Source organism: Ambystoma mexicanum, chromosome 1p (assembly GCF_040938575.1).
Source record: "Ambystoma mexicanum isolate Mex_15411 chromosome 1p, UKY_AmexF1_1, whole genome shotgun sequence".
Taxonomy (NCBI): Eukaryota; Metazoa; Chordata; class Amphibia; order Caudata; family Ambystomatidae; genus Ambystoma; species Ambystoma mexicanum.
The window spans coordinates 1,027,392,250-1,027,411,702 of NC_090921.1; the positions used below are offsets into that span (position 1 = coordinate 1,027,392,250).

At 45.5% G+C, this 19,453-nt stretch overlaps 4 non-coding genes across 4 annotated transcripts; all 4 read right to left on the reverse strand.

The window, feature by feature from the left end:
• Positions 1–2,685: 2,685 nt before the first annotated feature.
• Positions 2,686–2,771, reverse strand: TRNAY-GUA (transfer RNA tyrosine (anticodon GUA)). The gene is given in 2 exon segments: positions 2,686–2,721; positions 2,735–2,771. It is a non-coding gene; the product is annotated as a tRNA-Tyr (tRNA).
• A 2,831-nt stretch (positions 2,772–5,602) lies between these two features.
• On the reverse strand, positions 5,603–5,688 carry TRNAY-GUA (transfer RNA tyrosine (anticodon GUA)). The gene is given in 2 exon segments: positions 5,603–5,638; positions 5,652–5,688. It is a non-coding gene; the product is annotated as a tRNA-Tyr (tRNA).
• Positions 5,689–8,247: 2,559 nt separating this feature from the next.
• Positions 8,248–8,333, reverse strand: TRNAY-GUA (transfer RNA tyrosine (anticodon GUA)). The gene is given in 2 exon segments: positions 8,248–8,283; positions 8,297–8,333. It is a non-coding gene; the product is annotated as a tRNA-Tyr (tRNA).
• Positions 8,334–17,643: 9,310 nt separating this feature from the next.
• TRNAY-GUA (transfer RNA tyrosine (anticodon GUA)) lies at positions 17,644–17,729 on the reverse strand. The gene is given in 2 exon segments: positions 17,644–17,679; positions 17,693–17,729. It is a non-coding gene; the product is annotated as a tRNA-Tyr (tRNA).
• Between the last annotated feature and the right edge of the window lie 1,724 nt (positions 17,730–19,453).

Below are 19,453 nucleotides of genomic sequence, written 5' to 3' on the forward strand. Positions count from 1 at the left end.
GACAGAAAAATAACGTGGCCACAGCCTCAAAGCAAAAGGCATCTATTTTCAGTGATGAAATATAATATAATTATAAATTGTCTGTTATTTTAATTTCCAAGTATTTTACTTTCCAAGTATTCAATAAAATTTGCATTTGGAAAAAGTCCTTCGAGCCGGATTTGAACCAGCGACCTAAGGATGCCTGTTTTACCACTACAGTCCTCCCCTCTACCAACTGAGCTATCGAAGGCTTGGCAAATCATTCTCTAGCAAACTCAATACGAGCTTCCACTTCAACCGTCGACTTGTAAACATCTCTTGCAATTCGTGCAAAATACTACAAATTTGGCTTGTGAGGTTCCCGAATTGAGTAAAAGCACATCAGTTCCCAATTAAAAAAATGACCCCCTCCGCAGTCTCCCGCATGTTAATGACCACCATACTAAGGGGGAAAAGTTGAAAGGCGGCGCCTCACAGGCCATCTCCTCAGAGTATTCAGCCGTGTTGGGCCTTGACAATATTTTAATATCTTGGATGGTGTATAGTGTTCTCTCATTTCCCTTGAGAAATCAAGATTGTCAAGGGGATTCTGCTGTTTTGCCAGTTCATAGCAAGAGATGGGGATCCAAAACACCTCACAGGAAACCAATGAAGATTCGTGTTGGACAGAAAAATAACGTGGTCACAGCCTCAAAGCAAAAGGCATCTATTTTCAGTGATGAAATATAATATAATTATAAATTGTCTGTTATTTTACTTTCCAAGTATTTTACTTTCCAAGTATTCAATAAAATGTGCATTTGGCAAAAGTCCTTTGAGCCGGATTTGAACCAGCGACGAGCTATCGAAGGCTTGGCAAATCATTCTCTAGCAAACTCAATACAAGCTTCCACTTCAACCGTCGACTTGTAAACATCTTTTGCAATTCGTGCAAAATACTACAAATTTGGCTTGTGAGGTTCCCGAATTGAGTAAAAGCACATCAGTTCACAATTAAAAAAATGACCCCCTCCGCTGTCTCCCGCATGTTACTGACCACCATACTAAGGGGGAAAAGTTGAAAGGCGGCGCCTCACAGGCCATCTCCTCAGAGTATTCAGCCATGTTGGGCCTTGACAATATTTTAATATCTTGGATGGTGTATAGTGTTCTCTCATTTCCCTTGAGAAATCAAGATTGTCAATGGGATTCTGCTGTTTTGCCAGTTCATAGCAAGAGATGGGGATCCAAAACACCTCACAGTAAACCAAAGAAGATTGATGTTGGACAGAAAAATAATGTGGCCACAGCCTCAAAGCAAAAGGCATCTATTTTCAGTGATGAAATATAATCTAATTATAAATTGTCTGTTATGTTATTTTCCAAGTATTTTACTTTCCAAGTATTCAATAAAATTTGCATTTGGCAAAAGTCCTTCGAGCCGGATTTGAACCAGCGACCTAAGGATGCCTGTTTTACCACTACAGTCCTCCCCTCTACCAACTGAGCTATCGAAAGGCTTGGCAAACCGTTCTCTAGCAAGCTGAATTCGAGCTTCCACTTCAACCGTCGACATGCAAACATCTCTTGCAATTCGTGCAAAATACTACAAATTTGGCTTGTGAGTTTCCCGAATTGAGTAAAAGCACATCAGTTCCCAATTAAAAAAATGACCGCCTCCGCAGTCTCCCTCATGTTACTGACCACCATACTAAGGAGGAAAAGTTGAAAGACTGCGCCTCACAGGCCATCTCCTCAGAGTATTCATCAGTGTTCGGCCTTGACAATATTTTAATATCTTGGATGGTGTATGGTGTTCTCCCATTTCCCTTGAGAAATCAAGATTGTCAAGGGGATTCTGCTGTTTTGTCAGTTCATAGCAAGAGATGGGGATCCAAAACACCTCACATGAAACCAATGAAGATTCGTGTTGGACAGAAACATAACGTGGCCACAGCCTCAAAGCAACAGGCATCTATTTTCAGTGATGAAATATAATATAATTATAAATTGTCTGTTATTTTACTTTCCAAGTATTTTACTTTCCAAGTATTCAATAAAATGTGCATTTGGCAAAAGTCCTTTGAGCTGGATTTGAACCAGCGACCTAAGGATGCCTGTTTTACCACTACAGTCCTCCGCTCTACCAACTGAGCTATCGAAGGCTTGGCAAATCGCTTTCTAGCAAACTCAATACGAGCTTCCACTTCAACCGTCGACTTGTAAACATCTCTTGCAATTCGTGCAAAATACTACAAATTTGGCTTGTGACGTTCCCGAATTGAGTAAAAGCACACCAGTTCCCAATTAAAAAATGACCCCCTCCGCAGTCTCCTGCATGTTACTGACCACCATACTAAGGGGGAAAAGTTGAAAGGCGGCGCCTCACAGGCCATCTCCTCAGAGTATTCAGCCGTGTTGGGCCTTGACAATATTTTAATATCTTGGATGGTGTATACTGTTCTCTCATTTCCCTTGAGAAATCAAGATTGTCAAGGGGATTCTGCTGTTTTGCCAGTTCATAGCAAGAGATGGGGATCCGAAACACCTCACAGGAAACCAATGAAGATTGGTGTTGGACAGAAACATAACGTGGCCACAGCCTCAAAGCAAAAGGCATCTATTTTCAGTGATGAAATATAATATAATTATAAATTTTCTGTTATTTTATTTTCCAAGTATTTTACTTTCCAAGTATTCAATAAAATTTGCATTTGGCAAAAGTCCTTCGAGCCGGATTTGAACCAGCGACCTAAGGATGCCTGTTTTACCACTACAGTCCTCCGCTCTACCAACTGAGCTATCAAAGGCTTGGCAAATCATTCTCTAGCAAACTCAATACGAGCTTCCAGTTCAACCGTCGACTTGTAAACATCTCTTGCAATTCGTGCAAAATACTACAAATTTGGCTTGTGAGGTTCCCGAATTGAGTAAAAGCACATCAGTTCCCAATTAAAAAAATGACCCCCTCCGCAGTCTCCCGCATGTTAATGACCACCATACTAAGGGGGAAAAGTTGAAAGGCGGCGCCTCACAGGCCATCTCCTCAGAGTATTCAGCCGTGTTGGGCCTTGACAATATTTTAATATCTTGGATGGTGTACAGTGTTCTCTCATTTCCCTTGAAAAATCAAGATTGTCAAGGGGATTCTGCTGTTTTGCCAGTTCATAGCAAGAGATGGGGATCCAAAACACCTCACAGGAAACCAATGAAGATTCGTGTTGGACAGAAAAATAACGTGGCCACAGCCTCAAAGCAAAAGGCATCTATTTTCAGTGATGAAATATAATATAATTATAAATTGTCTGTTATTTTACTTTCCAAGTATTTTACTTTCCAAGTATTCAATAAAATGTGCATTTGGCAAAAGTCCTTCGAGCCGGATTTGAACCAGCGACCTAAGAATGCCTATTTTAACACTACAGTCCTCCGCTCTACCAACTGAGCTATCGAAGGCTTGGCAAATCGCTCTCTAGCAAACTCAATACGAGCTTCCACTTCAACCGTCGACTTGTAAACATCTCTTGCAATTCGTGCAAAATACTACAAATTTGGCTTGTGACGTTCCCGAATTGAGTAAAAGCACATCAGTTCCCAATTAAAAAAATGACCCCCTCCGCAGTCTCCTGCATGTTACTGACCACCATACTAAGGGCAGTGCTTTAAGTGGGGTAAGAAATTGAGGGGGGCCCTCGTTTGGAGGCGTGGCCTCCATTGTGGGCGTGGCCTAAAAGTGCACAAATCATAGTAAGGTACGCAAACAAATATATAAATGTATTTGAGCATTTATATATTTGTTTGCGTACTACTATGGTTTGTGTATTTTTCAAGCCTTCTTTTATATTCATAGCAATGTTACATATTTCTATGTTTATAAAAGGTGGCTTGAAAGTGCACACACCATAGTAAGTTACGCACACTTGTGTGCTTACCTTACTATGGTTTGTGTACTATTCAAGCTGCCTTTTATAAACATAGACATTTGTAACATATGTCTATGTTTATAAAAGACGTCTTGAAACGTAGGCATCTTTTATAAAGCGTTGAGGACGGACAAAACCCAAGGTGGCTTTGTCCGTCGACAAAGCTTTATAAAAGTTGCTTTGAATTGTGTACGATTCAAGCCATCTGTTATAAACATAGAAATATTTCTACGTGTATAAAAGATGGCTTAAACGTACACAGTTGAAGGCATCTTTTATAAAGACTTGCCAAAGGAGAAAGGCGCCTCGGGCTCAGTGATCTCTGCTCAGAGCACTGACCCCGAGGCGTCTTTCACTCTCTGCGAACCCGCGGGCTCCGTGATCTAATCTACATATTAGATCATGGAGCCCGCGGGTTCGCTGAGGGTCAGTGACCTGGCGAGGGGAACTAAGGGACTGTAGCTTCCTCTGATGGCCCCTCAGATGAGGGGTCATCAGAGAAAGTTACAGAGACTGACGGAAGTGCCAGCCAGTCACAGCGACGCTGTGGCTGTCTGGCACTTCTGTCAGCTTGCCTGACGTTTAACTGGCGGGCGCATCTCTCGTTGCGACTGCGGCCGCGGCGGGATAATGCATCCTGCCATGGCGTGGTGGGGCTGGGGGGCCCCGGCAGGGCCCCGGCTCAGCCTCACTTTTTGGAGACTGCCGGGGCCCGGCCCCGGCAGGCCCCGGCCCACTTAAAGCACTGACTAAGGGGGAAAAGTTGAAAGGCGGCGCCTCACAGGCCATCTCCTCAGAGTATTCAGCCGTGTTGGGCCTTGACAATATTTTAATATCTTGGATGGTGTATAGTGTTCTCTCATTTCCCTTGAGAAATCAAGATTGTCAAGGGGATTCTGCTGTTTTGCCAGTTCATAGCAAGAGATGGGGATCCAAAACACCTGACAGGAAACCAATGAAGATTCGTGTTGGACAGAAAAATAACGTGGCCACAGCCTCAAAGCAAAAGGCATCTATTTTCAGTGATGAAATATAATATAATTATAAATTGTCTGTTATTTTACTTTCCAAGTATTTTACTTTCCAAGTATTCAATAAAATGTGCATTTGGCAAAAGTCCTTTGAGCCGGATTTGAACCAGCGACGAGCTATCGAAGGCTTGGCAAATCATTCTCTAGCAAACTCAATACAAGCTTCCACTTCAACCGTCGACTTGTAAACATCTCTTGCAATTCGTGCAAAATACTACAAATTTGGCTTGTGAGGTTCCCGAATTGAGTAAAAGCACATCAGTTCACAATTAAAAAAATGACCCCCTCCGCAGTCTCCCGCATGTTACTGACCACCATACTAAGGGGGAAAAGTTGAAAGGCGGCGCCTCACAGGCCATCTCCTCAGAGTATTCAGCCATGTTGGGCCTTGACAATATTTTAATATCTTGGATGGTGTATAGTGTTCTCTCATTTCCCTTGAGAAATCAAGATTGTCAATGGGATTCTGCTGTTTTGCCAGTTCATAGCAAGAGATGGGGATCCAAAACACCTCACAGTAAACCAAAGAAGATTGATGTTGGACAGAAAAATAATGTGGCCACAGCCTCAAAGCAAAAGGCATCTATTTTCAGTGATGAAATATAATCTAATTATAAATTGTCTGTTATGTTATTTTCCAAGTATTTTACTTTCCAAGTATTCAATAAAATTTGCATTTGGCAAAAGTCCTTCGAGCCGGATTTGAACCAGCAACCTAAGGATGCCTGTTTTACCACTACAGTCCTCCGCTCTACCAACTGAGCTATCGAAGGCTTGGCAAACCGTTCTCTAGCAAGCTGTTTTGTCAGTTCATAGCAAGAGATGGGGATCCAAAACACCTCACAGGAAACCAACGAAGATTGGTGTCGGACAGAAAAATAACGTGGCCACAGCCTCAAAGCAAAAGGCATCTATTTTCAGTGATGAAATATAATATAATTATAAATTGTCTGTTATTTTACTTTCCAAGTATTTTACTTTCCAAGTATTCAATAAAATGTGCATTTGGCAAAAGTCCTTCTAGCTGGATTTGAACCAGCGACCTAAGGATGCCTGTTTTACCACTACAGTCCTCCGCTCTACCAACTGAGCTATCGAAGGCTTGGCAAATCAGTCTCTAGCAAGCTCAATACGAGCTTTCACTTCAACCGTCGACATTCAAACATCTCTTGCAATTCGTGCAAAATACTACAAATTTGGCTTGTGAGGTTCCCGAATTGAGTAAAAGCACATCAGTTCACAATTAAAAAAATGACCCCCTACGCAGTCTCCCGCATGTTACTGACCACCATACAAAGGAGGAAAAGTTGAAAGGCGGCGCCTCACAGGCCATCTCCTCAGAGTATTCATCCGTGTTCGGCCTTGACAATATTTTAATATCTTGGATGGTGTATAGTGTTCTCCCATTTCCCTTGAGAAATCAAGATTGTCAAGGGGATTCTGCTGTTTTGTCAGTTCATAGCAAGAGATGGGGATCCAAAACACCTCACAGGAAACCAATGAAGATTCGTGTTGGACAGAAAAATAACGTGGTCACAGCCTCAAAGCAAAAGGCATCTATTTTCAGTGATGAAATATAATATAATTATAAATTGTCTGTTATTTTACTTTCCAAGTATTTTACTTTCCAAGTATTCAATAAAATGTGCATTTGGCAAAAGTCTTTCGAGCCGGATTTGAACCAGCGACCTAAGGATGCCTGTTTTACTACTACAGTCCTCCGCTCTACCAACTGAGCTATCGAAGGCTTGGCAAATCAGTCTCTAGCAAGCTCAATACGAGCTTTCACTTCAACCGTCGACATTCAAACATCTCTTGCAATTCGTGCAAAATACTACAAATTTGGCTTGTGAGGTTCCCGATTTGAGTAAAAGCACATCAGTTCACAATTAAAAAAATGACCCCCTCCGCAGTCTCCTGCATGTTACTGACCACCATACTAAGGGCAGTGCTTTAAGTGGGGTAAGAAATTGAGGGGGGGCCCTCGTTTGGAGGCGTGGCCTCCATTGTGGGCGTGGCCTAAAAGTGCACAAATCATAGTAAGTTGCGCAAACAAATATATAAATGTATTTGAGCATTTATATATTTGTTTGCGTACTACTATGGTTTGTGTATTTTTCAAGCCTTCTTTTAAATTCATAGCAATGTTACATATTTCTATGTTTATAAAAGGTGGCTTGAAAGTGCACACACCATAGTAAGTTACGCACACTTGTGTGCTTACCTTACTATGGTTTGTGTACTATTCAAGCTGCCTTTTATAAACATAGACATTTGTAACATATGTCTATGTTTATAAAAGACGTCTTGAAACGTAGGCATCTTTTATAAAGCGTTGAGGACGGACAAAACCCAAGGTGGCTTTGTCCGTCGACAAAGCTTTATAAAAGTTGCTTTGAATTGTGTACGATTCAAGCCATCTGTTATAAACATAGAAATATGTCTACGTGTATAAAAGATGGCTTAAACGTACACAGTTGAAGGCATCTTTTATAAAGGCTTGCCAAAGGAGAAAGGCGCCTCGGGCTCAGTGATCTCTGCTCAGAGCACTGACCCCGAGGCGTCTTTCACTCTCTGCGAACCCGCGGGCTCCGTGATCTAATCTACATATTAGATCATGGAGCCTGCGGGTTCGCTGAGGGTCAGTGACCTGGCGAGGGGAACTAAGGGACTGTAGCTTCCTCTGATGGCCCCTCAGATGAGGGGTCATCAGAGAAAGTTACAGAGACTGACGGAAGTGCCAGCCAGTCACAGCGACGCTGTGGCTGTCTGGCACTTCTGTCAGCTTGCCTGACGTTTAACTGGCGGGCGCATCTCTCGTTGCGACTGCGGCCGCGGCGGGATAATGCATCCTGCCATGGCGTGGTGGGGCTGGGGGGCCCCGGCAGGGCCCCGGCTCAGCCTCACTTTTTGGAGACTGCCGGGGCCCGGCCCCGGCAGGCCCCGGCCCACTTAAAGCACTGACTAAGGGGGAAAAGTTGAAAGGCGGCGCCTCACAGGCCATCTCCTCAGAGTATTCAGCCGTGTTGGGCCTTGACAATATTTTAATATCTTGGATGGTGTATACTGTTCTCTCATTTCCCTTGGGAAATCAAGATTGTCAAGGGGATTCTGCTGTTTTGCCAGTTCATAGCAAGAGATGGGGATCCGAAACACCTCACAGGAAACCAATGAAGATTGGTGTTGGACAGAAACATAACGTGGCCACAGCCTCAAAGCAAAAGGCATCTATTTTCAGTGATGAAATATAATATAATTATAAATTGTCTGTTATTTTATTTTCCAAGTATTTTACTTTCCAAGTATTCAATAAAATTTGCATTTGGCAAAAGTCCTTCGAGCCGGATTTGAACCAGCGACCTAAGGATGCCTGTTTTACCACTACAGTCCTCCGCTCTACCAACTGAGCTATCGAAGGCTTGGCAAATCATTCTCTAGCAAACTCAATACGAGCTTCCACTTCAACCGTCGAATTGTAAACATCTCTTGCAATTCGTGCAAAATACTACAAATTTGGCTTGTGAGGTTCCCGAATTGAGTAAAAGCACATCAGTTCCCAATTAAAAAAATGACCCCCTGTGCAGTCTCCCGCATGTTAATGACCAGCATAATAAGGGGGAAAAGTTGTAAGGCGGTGCCTCACAGGCCATCTCCTCAGAGTATTCAGCCGTGTTGGGCCTTGACAATATTTTAATATCTTGGATGGTGTATAGTGTTCTCTCATTTCCCTTGAGAAATCAAGATTGTCAAGGGGATTCTGCTGTTTTGCCAGTTCATAGCAAGAGATGGGGATCCAAAACACCTGACAGGAAACCAATGAAGATTCGTGTTGGACAGAAAAATAACGTGGCCACAGCCTCAAAGCAAAAGGCATCTATTTTCAGTGATGAAATATAATATAATTATAAATTGTCTGTTATTTTACTTTCCAAGTATTTTACTTTCCAAGTATTCAATAAAATGTGCATTTGGCAAAAGTCCTTTGAGCCGGATTTGAACCAGCGACGAGCTATCGAAGGCTTGGCAAATCATTCTCTAGCAAACTCAATACAAGCTTCCACTTCAACCGTCGACTTGTAAACATCTCTTGCAATTCGTGCAAAATACTACAAATTTGGCTTGTGAGGTTCCTGAATTGAGTAAAAGCACATCAGTTCACAATTAAAAAAATGACCCCCTCCGCAGTCTCCCGCATGTTACTGACCACCATACTAAGGGGGTGTCACGCCGCCTGTCCTGGGGTCTCCTTACCCGCTACGGCGTTCCCCGTCCTGGAGGTTGTATCCCCGCTTTCGGCTTCGAGGTCCGGGGCTGTCCTGGGTCTCGGGCGCTTCCGGGTCTCCTGTGCGCACTGATTCGCGCATGCGCGGGCGTCCACTCTCCGCGCATGCGCAGTGCGTAGGATGCTCGATGCGGGGAGATCTGCGGCTCAAGCCTCGTTATGGGTTATCCAATGCCAGGGAGACGGCACAGCTTGCGTTGCAAGCCTCTCAGGTGCTGGTGGGCCTACTTAAGGGGCCCTGATCCTTTCCACACCGCGTCTCAACGCGGTTTGTACGGATCGTGTTTTCGCTACCCTTGTGTTGCCTTCTGGTTTCCTGTTACCTTCCTCCTATCTTTGTTCTGCCTGGGGCTCCCCTGTCTCCTGTAATATTCCTCCCGCTCCCTCCATCCTGCTGCCTTCCTGGTTCTGCATTCCCACTGGCCCTCCTTGTTCTGGTCCCTGTCTTTCCTTCCTGCCTGCCCGGCTCAGTCCTTCCCGTTTCCATCTGGCCCTGAGTTCCCTTTGCTTTGTCAGTTCCTATTCTTATCCCGTTCCATCAGCCTGCTCCACTTGCTGCCTAGTCATTGCTCCTGGAGGTTCTGTGTTCCTTCTGGTCTCCAGCTCTTCATCAGTTACAGTCGGGATCTACCTGCCTCCTGTGGACCTTGAACTTCTACTCGGTGGCTCCCCCTGCCAGTGCTTGCACTGTCCTGACGCCACGCTAATCAGGGGTGAGCCAACTCGTGGCGTTGGGAGCTGGTTCATCTCCAATCCGGTTCCATTCGGGCTGGTGTTGGGCTGGTTCCCCGCGCCATCATTCACGTCTCTTCGGATCATCTGACAGCCTGGCCTCATCATCAAGGAATCCAGCCGGACGAACAGGTACGCAGCGTTCTCGAGACGCTATTTATAACAGATTGAGACGCCTTTCTTCTGACATTCCGGACTCTGCGATGGAAGAGGATCCGGGTCTTCGTAATGAGCTTCAAGCGCTTCGTGCCGAAATGGCGGCACTCCGTCAGGAGAACGTAACCCTACGCCAAATGGTTACACAGAATGCTGGTGCCGTTCCACAGCCTGAAGGTCCTATGGCTCACACTGCTCCCATCAAGTTCGATGGAGATCCCCGCCGTGTGGGTGAATTCTGTAACCATTGTCGCATACACTTTCTCTTCCGTTCTTCTCACTTTACCATTGACAAGGCCAAGATCGGATACATATTGGGCAACTTGTCAGGAAATGCGCTTGCTTGGGCAACTCCTTTTGTCGTTACCAATAACCCGATCCTGAGTGATTTTTTAGCCTTCGAGAAGGCGTTTCTGGATGTGTTTCAATCCCCCAATCTGGCTTCTGCAGCACAGAACCAATTGATGGACTTACAACAAGGCAATGCTGACATCATTTCCTACATCAGCCGTTTCCGTCAATTAGCAACCGACTCCTTATGGCCAGAGGTAACGCAAAAGACCTTGTTTCGCAGGGGATTAAGAGAAGAATACAAGGATGAATTGTTACACATTTCCGAACCTGACGACCTACAGAAACTTATCGATCAGGTTTTGAGGATAGACCAGAGATTGGCCGAGAGAAAGGGAGAGAGACGACGGTTTGAGAAGGCCAATTCCAGACCAATGACTCTACCTACCGGGATGTCAGCACCTTCGGATTCTACCCAGGAACCGATGCAACTGGGAGCTGTAAGGGGTCCTTTATCGGAAGAGGAGAAGAAGCGCAGGAGAAGCCAGCGACTGTGTTTGTACTGCGGAGGTGCTGGCCATTTTCTGGGTACCTGTCCCCTGCGTCCTATCAAGAAAGGGGGAAACTAGAAGACCTGTCGTTTAAGGGAAAGGCTACGACGGGTCCTTTCTTGCTTTCAGACCTTTCCAGCCCTAGGGTTCATCTGCCCCCTATGCAGCCTGCCGTCTTGATGAGTCTAAAGATCACCTTGAAGTGGCTTGATAAAACGGTTGATGTCCATGGTCTGTTAGATTGCGGGGCCTCCGGAAACTATATTGATGAGGCATTCGCCAACAAGATCGGTATGCCATTACTTATTAAAAGAACCGCTATACCAGTGGAGGTCATCGATGGTACACCTTTGGCTTCCGGTCCCATCCGGTTGCATACAGTCGCCATGCTATTACAGATCAAGGGACATGAAGAAAGGATAGCCCTCGACGTCATCAAGTCACCTTCATATCCAGTGGTGTTGGGACTGCCTTGGCTTTTGCGACACAATCCTACTATCAATTGGGAGTCCCGCACGTTGAGGTTTGTTTCTACCTTTTGCCTCCGTGAATGTTGCTGCCACAACACATCCTTGAAGTCTACCACCTCGATCCCTCTAGTCCCGGAAGGGGGCTCTTCCGCCTTATGTTCCCTGTCCCAGATACCGGATGTTTATGCCGACCTTTGTACAGTGTTTTCTGAGCCCGGAGAAATACCTCTTCCTCCTCACAGGACTTTTGACTGTTCCATAGACCTGATTCCTGGTGCTGTGATTCCTCATGGGAAGTTATACTCTCTAACTCAGTCTGAAAAACAGGTACTCCGGGAATATCTGGATGATTGTTCCAAGAAGGGTTACATCGTACCTTCCAAATCCTCCGCCGGTTTTCCGCTATTCTTTGTCAAGAAGAAGGAGGGGACCCTGCGGCCCTGTATCGATTACCGTCAATTGAATGACATAACACTCAAGGACAGGTACCCATTACCTTTGATTCGGAACATCATGGAGTCCTTACGTTCTGCCAATATCTTCACTAAGGTGGACCTCCGGGGAGCCTACCATCTGGTTAGGATCAGAGAGGGCGACGAGTGGAAGACGGCTTTTAAGACACCCTTTGGGCACTACGAATACAGGGTAATGCCCTTCGGGTTGTGTAATGCCCCAGCCGTCTTCCAACGGTTTATGGACAACGTCTTTGGCGATTTGGTTGGCATCTCGGTCTGGGTTTACCTGGACGACATTCTGATCTTCTCGGATAATCTGCAGGAACATGTCTCACATGTCCGTGAAGTACTTCTGCGATTGTCACGTAATCACCTGTACGCCAAAGCCGAGAAGTGTTCGTTTCATCGGAATAACATGGAGTTCCTGGGATTCGTAATCAGTAATGCAGGTATACACATGGATTCGGGCAAAGTGAAGGCTATTCAGAATTGGAAACAACCGCATGATTTGAAATCCCTTCAGCGGTTTTTGGGATTCGCCAACTTTTATCGGCGTTTTATTCCACAGTTTTCACAGGTCACGGCCCCATTGACACGTCTGACCAGTGTTAAGAGACCTTTCCTTTGGGACCAAGAGACATCAACCGCTTTTGAGTGCTTAAAGACAGCCTTTAGTACTGCTCCTGTTTTGCGTCACCCTAACGACGAGATGCCATATATCATTGAAGCAGATACCTCCAACTTTGCTGTTGGAGCGGTCCTCTTACAAAAGCATCCTACGTCCGGCGACGAACACCCTGTGGCCTATTACTCACGGAAACTCACCTCCAGTGAGCTGAACTACGCAGTCATTGAAAAGGAACTTTTGGCCATCAAGACGGCGTTCGAAGAGTGGAGGAATCACTTACTTGGTGGTCGTTTCCCGGTGGAAGTTCGTACCGACCATCGCAACCTGCAGTTCCTACGGTCATTGCAGTGTCGCACTGCTCGGCAAGCCCGATGGGCCTTCTTCTTCTCTCACTATGATTTCAATATCACATACATTCCTAGCTCCCGGAACCAGAAGGCTGATGCCTTGTCTCGATCCCTGGACAAGGAAGAAGCGGGAGTCGGTTTGAACACGCCTATGATAACTCCCAAACACTTTCTATCGACCTTAGCTCCACAACTCCGGAAGATCAGTCAAGAAACCTTGGGAGATCCGGAACGTGACAATCTGCTGAAGAAACCCCAGATCAGTGAACGCGACGGTTTTTTGTTCTTTCTGAACCGGTTGTACATACCATCGACTGCCCTTCGCTTGGACATCCTACATGGATTTCACGAATCCCAAGTAGCTGGTCATCGTGGTATCAAGGCTACCCAGGAGTTGATCTCCAGACAATTCTGGTGGCCTGGATGGGCCAAAGAAGTAAGAACGTACGTGGAAAGTTGTCCAACCTGTGCTCAGACGAAGACGTCCAGAAGAAAGCCTTTGGGGCTACTTAAGCCTACCGAAACACCACCCTACCCTTGGCATACTATCGCCACTGACTTCATTGTAGAGCTTCCACCCTCTGAGGGTCACACTTGTGTCATGGTGGTTGTGGATTGTTTTACCAAATACGCACACTTCATTCCTTTCGTGAAGATCCCAACTTCCTCCCAGATGGCCTTGGCATTTCTACACAACATTTATCGATTACATGGACTTCCAGAGAAGATCATCTCTGATCGTGGTTCACAATATCTATCCTCCTTCTGGCATCAATTATGTAAACATCTGGGTATCCATAGAGCCTTGAGCTCAGGCTATCACCCGCACACCAATGGTCAGACCGAAAGGACGAATCAAACCCTGGAGCAATACTTACGTTGCTATGCCAATGCCACTCAGTCAAACTGGCTAAAGCACCTGGATCTGGCGGAAGTTTCCTATAATAACGCGGCTCATGCTGCCACCGGCATCAGTCCTTTTTTTTGTTCAGCCGGACAACATCCCAAACTGGTTCCCTTCACACCTATAGTGCCCAGCACTGTTCCGTCTGCGGATCAATTGGTCTCCAATATTCAGAGACAACATGACCGGGCCCGGAACATCCTTACAGAGACACGTGAGCGCATGAAGGAGCAGGCTGATAAGGGCCGTACCCCAGAGCCCGATTTCCAGGTGGGCGATCTGGTTTGGTTGTCTTCCAAGAACCTGCCTGTCCGCAATTTACCCACTAAGTTGGCACCCCGGTTCTATGGGCCTTTCAAGATTGCCAAACGTTTGTCTTCAGTGGCTTTTCGATTAGTGCTGCCCCTCACTTGGAAAATACACCCTGTATTTCATGTCTCCCTTTTGAAGCCCTATGTGAAGGATGTCTTTAGGCGCTCTGGCCCACGACCCTCCTCTGTTCTGGTACAGGGGGTTCCTGAGTTTGAGGTTCAGGAGGTCTGTGATTCACGGATCCATCGGGGTGTTCTCCAATACTTAATTGCATGGAAGGGTTATCCTACTTGTGATCGCACTTGGGAGCCGCACTGTCATGTGCACGCTCCCCGGCTTGTCCGTGAATTCTTTCTTCATTTTCCCTGGAAACCTGGGGCCCCGGGTCTTTCTGGGAGGGGGCATAGTGTCACGCCGCCTGTCCTGGGGTCTCCTTACCCGCTACGGCGTTCCCCGTCCTGGAGGTTGTATCCCCGCTTTCGGCTTCGAGGTCCGGGGCTGTCCTGGGTCTCGGGCGCTTCCGGGTCTCCTGTGCGCACTGATTCGCGCATGCGCGGGCGTCCACTCTCCGCGCATGCGCAGTGCGTAGGATGCTCGATGCGGGGAGATCTGCGGCTCAAGCCTCGTTATGGGTTATCCAATGCCAGGGAGACGGCACAGCTTGCGTTGCAAGCCTCTCAGGTGCTGGTGGGCCTACTTAAGGGGCCCTGATCCTTTCCACACCGTGTCTCAACGCGGTTTGTACGGATCGTGTTTTCGCTACCCTTGTGTTGCCTTCTGGTTTCCTGTTACCTTCCTCCTATCTTTGTTCTGCCTGGGGCTCCCCTGTCTCCTGTAATATTCCTCCCGCTCCCTCCATCCTGCTGCCTTCCTGGTTCTGCATTCCCACTGGCCCTCCTTGTTCTGGTCTCTGTCTTTCCTTCCTGCCTGCCCGGCTCAGTCCTTCCCGTTTCCATCTGGCCCTGAGTTCCCTTTGCTTTGTCAGTTCCTATTCTTATCCCGTTCCATCAGCCTGCTCCACTTGCTGCCTAGTCATTGCTCCTGGAGGTTCTGTGTTCCTTCTGGTCTCCAGCTCTTCATCAGTTACAGTCGGGATCTACCTGCCTCCTGTGGACCTTGAACTTCTACTCGGTGGCTTCCCCTGCCCACGGTACTCAGGGGTGAGCCAACTCGTGGCGTTGGGAGCTGGTTCATCTCCAATCCGGTTCCATTCGGGCTGGTGTTGGGCTGGTTCCCCGCGCCATCATTCACGTCTCTTCGGATCATCTGACAGCCTGGCCTCATCATCAAGGAATCCAGCCGGACGAACAGGTACGCAGCGTTCTCGAGACGCTATTTATAACAGGGGGAAAAGTTGAAAGGCGGCGCCTCACAGGCCATCTCCTCAGAGTATTCAGCCGTGTTGGGCCTTGACAATATTTTAATATCTTGGATGGTGTATAGTGTTCTCTCATTTCCCTTGAGAAATCAAGATTGTCAAGGGGATTCTGCTGTTTTGCCAGTTCATAGCAAGAGATGGGGATCCAAAACACCTCACAGTAAACCAAAGAAGATTGATGTTGGACAGAAAAATAATGTGGCCACAGCCTCAAAGCAAAAGGCATCTATTTTCAGTGATGAAATATAATCTAATTATAAATTGTCTGTTATGTTATTTTCCAAGTATTTTACTTTCCAAGTATTCAATAAAATTTGCATTTGGCAAAAGTCCTTCGAGCCGGATTTGAACCAGCGACCTAAGGATGCCTGTTTTACCACTACAGTCCTCCCCTCTACCAACTGAGCTATCGAAGGCTTGGCAAACTGTTCTCTAGCAAACTCAATACGAGCTTCCACTTCAACCGTCGACATGCAAACATCTCTTGCAATTCGTGCAAAATACTACAAATTTGGCTTGTGAGGTTCCCGAATTGAGTAAAAGCACATCAGTTCCCAATTAAAAAAATGACCGCCTCCGCAGTCTCCCGCATGTTACTGACCACCATACTAAGGAGGAAAAGTTGAAAGGCGGCGCCTCACAGGCCATCTCCTCAGAGTATTCATCAGTGTTCGGCCTTGACAATATTTTAATATCTTGGATGGTGTATAGTGTTCTCCCATTTCCCTTGAGAAATCAAGATTGTCAAGGGGATTCTGCTGTTTTGTCAGTTCATAGCAAGAGATGGGGATCCAAAACACATCACAGGAAACCAACGAAGATTGGTGTCGGACAGAAAAATAACGTGGCCACAGCCTCAAAGCAAAAGGCATCTATTTTCAGTGATGAAATATAATATAATTATAAATTGTCTGTTATTTTACTTTCCAAGTATTTTACTTTCCAAGTATTCAATAAAATGTGAATTTGGCAAAAGTCCTTTGAGCCGGATTTGAACCAGCGACGAGCTATCGAAGGCTTGGCAAATCATTCTCTAGCAAACTCAATACGAGCTTCCACTTGAACCGTCGACTTGTAAACATCTCTTGCAATTCGTGCAAAATACTACAAATTTGGCTTGTGAGGTTCCCGAATTGAGTAAAAGCACATCAGTTCCCAATTAAAAAAATGACCCCCTCCGCAGTCTCCCGCATGTTACTGACCACCATACTAAGGGGGAAAAGTTGAAAGGCGCGCATCACAGGCCATCTCCTCAGAGTATTCAGCCGTGTTGGTCCTTGACAATATTTTAATATCTTGGATGGTGTATAGTGTTCTCCCATTTCCCTTGAGAAATCAAGATTGTCAAGGGGATTCTGCTGTTTTGTCAGTTCATAGCAAGAGATGGGGATCCAAAACACCTCACAGGAAACCAACGAAGATTGGTGTCGGACAGAAACATAACGTGGCCACAGCCTCAAAGCAAAAGGCATCTATTTTCAGTGATGAAATATAATATAATTATAAATTGTCTGTTATTTTATTTTCCAAGCATTTTACTTTCCAAGTATTCAATAAAATGTGCATTTGGCAAAAGTCCTTCAATCTGGATTTGAACCAGCGACCTAAGGATGCCTGTTTTACCACTACAGTCCTCTGCTCTACCAACTGAGCTATCGAAGGCTTGGCAAATCAGTCGCTAGCAAGCTCAATACGAGCTTCCACTTCAACCGTCGACATTCAAACATCTTTTGCAATTCGTGCAAAATACTACAAATTTGGCTTGTGAGGTTCCCGAATTGAGTAAAAGCACATCAGTTCCCAATTAAAAAAATGACCCCCTCCGCAGTCTCCCGCATGTTACTGACCACCATACTAAGGGGGAAAAGTTGAAAGGCGGCACCTCACAGGCCATCTCCTCAGAGTATTCAGCCGCGTTGGGCCTTGACAATATTTTAATATCTTGGATGGTGTATAGTGTTCTCTCATTTCCCTTGAGAAATCAAGATTGTCAAGGGGATTCTGCTGTTTTGCCAGTTCATAGCAAGAGATGGGGATCCAAAACACCTCACAGGAAACCAATGAAGATTCGTGTTGGACAGAAAAATAACGTGGTCACAGCCTCAAAGCAAAAGGCATCTATTTTCAGTGATGAAATATAATATAATTATAAATTGTCTGTTATTTTACTTTCCAAGTATTTTACTTTCCAAGTATTCAATAAAATGTGCATTTGGAAAAAGTCCTTCGAGCCGGGTTTGAACCAGCGACCTAAGGATGCCTGTTTTACCACTACAGTCCTCCGCTCTACCAACTGAGCTATCGAAGGCTTGGCAGATCAGTCTCTAGCAAGCTCAATACGAGCTTCCACTTCAACCGTCGACATTCAAACATCTCTTGCAATTCGTGCAAAATACTACAAATTTGGCTTGTGAGGTTCCCGAATTGAGTAAAAGCACATCAGTTCACAATTAAAAAAATGACCCCCTCCGCAGTCTCCCGCATGTTACTGACCACCATACTAAGGAGGAAAAGTTGAAAGGCGGCGCCTCACAGGCCATCTCCTCAGAGTATTCATCAGTGTTCGGCCTTGACAATATTTTAATATCTTGGATGGTGTATAGTGTTCTCCCATTTCCCTTGAGAAATCAAGATTGTCAAGGGGATTCTGCTGTTTTGTCAGTTCATAGCAAGAGATGGGGATCCAAAATACCTCACAGGAAACCAACGAAGATTGGTGTCGGACAGAAAAATAACGTGGCCACAGCCTCAAAGCAAAAGGCATCTATTTTCAGTGATGAAATATAATATAATTATAAATTGTCTGTTATTTTACTTTCCAAGTATTTTACTTTCCAAGTATTCAATAAAATGTGCATTTGGCAAAAGTCCTTCGAGCCGGATTTGAAACAGCGACCTAAGGATGCCTGTTGTACCACTACAGTCCTCCGCTCTACCAACCGAGCTATCGAAGGCTTGGCAAATCATTCTCTAGCAAACTCAATACGAGCTTCCACTTCAACCGTCGACTTGTAAACATCTCTTGCAATTCGTGCAAAATACTACAAATTTGGCTTGTGAGGTTTCCGAATTGAGTAAAAGCACATCAGTTCCCAATTAAAAAAATGACCCTCTCCGCAGTCTCCCGCATGTTACTGACCACCATACTAAGGGGGAAAAGTTGAAAGGCGGCACCTCACAGGCCATCTCCTCGGAGTATTCAGCCGCGTTGGGCCTTGACAATATTTTAATATCTTGGATGGTGTATAGTGTTCTCTCATTTTCCTTGAGAAATCAAGATTGTCAAGCGGATTATGCTGTTTTGCCAGTTCATAGCAAGAGATGGGGATCAAAAAAACACCTCACTGGCAACCAAAGAAGATTGGTGTTGGACAGAAAAATAATGTGGCCACAGCCTCAAAGCAAAAGGCATCTATTTTCAGTGATGAAATATAATATAATTATAAATTGTCTGTTATGTTATTTTCCAAGTATTTTACTTTCCAAGTATTCAGTAAAATTTGCATTTGGCAAAAGTCCTTCCAGCCGGATTTGAACCAGCGACCTAAGGATGCCTGTTTTACCACTACAGTCCTCCCCTCTACCAACTGAGCTATCGAAGGCTTGGCAAACCGTTCTCTAGCAAGCTCAATTCGAGCTTCCACTTCAACCGTCGACATGCAAACATCTCTTGCAATTCGTGCAAAATACTACAAATTTGGCTTGTGAGGTTCCCGAATTGAGTAAAAGCACATCAGTTCCCAATTAAAAAAATGACCGCCTCCGCAGTCTCCCGCATGTTACTGACCACCATACTAAGGAGGAAAAGTTGAAAGGCTGCGCCTCACAGGCCATCTCCTCAGAGTATTCATCAGTATTCGGCCTTGACAATATTTTAATATCTTGGATGGTGTATGGTGTTCTCCCATTTCCCTTGAGAAATCAAGATTGTCAAGGGGATTCTGCTGTTTTGTCAGTTCATAGCAAGAGATCGGGATCCAAAACACCTCACAGGAAACCAACGAAGATTGGTGTCGGACAGAAAAATGACGT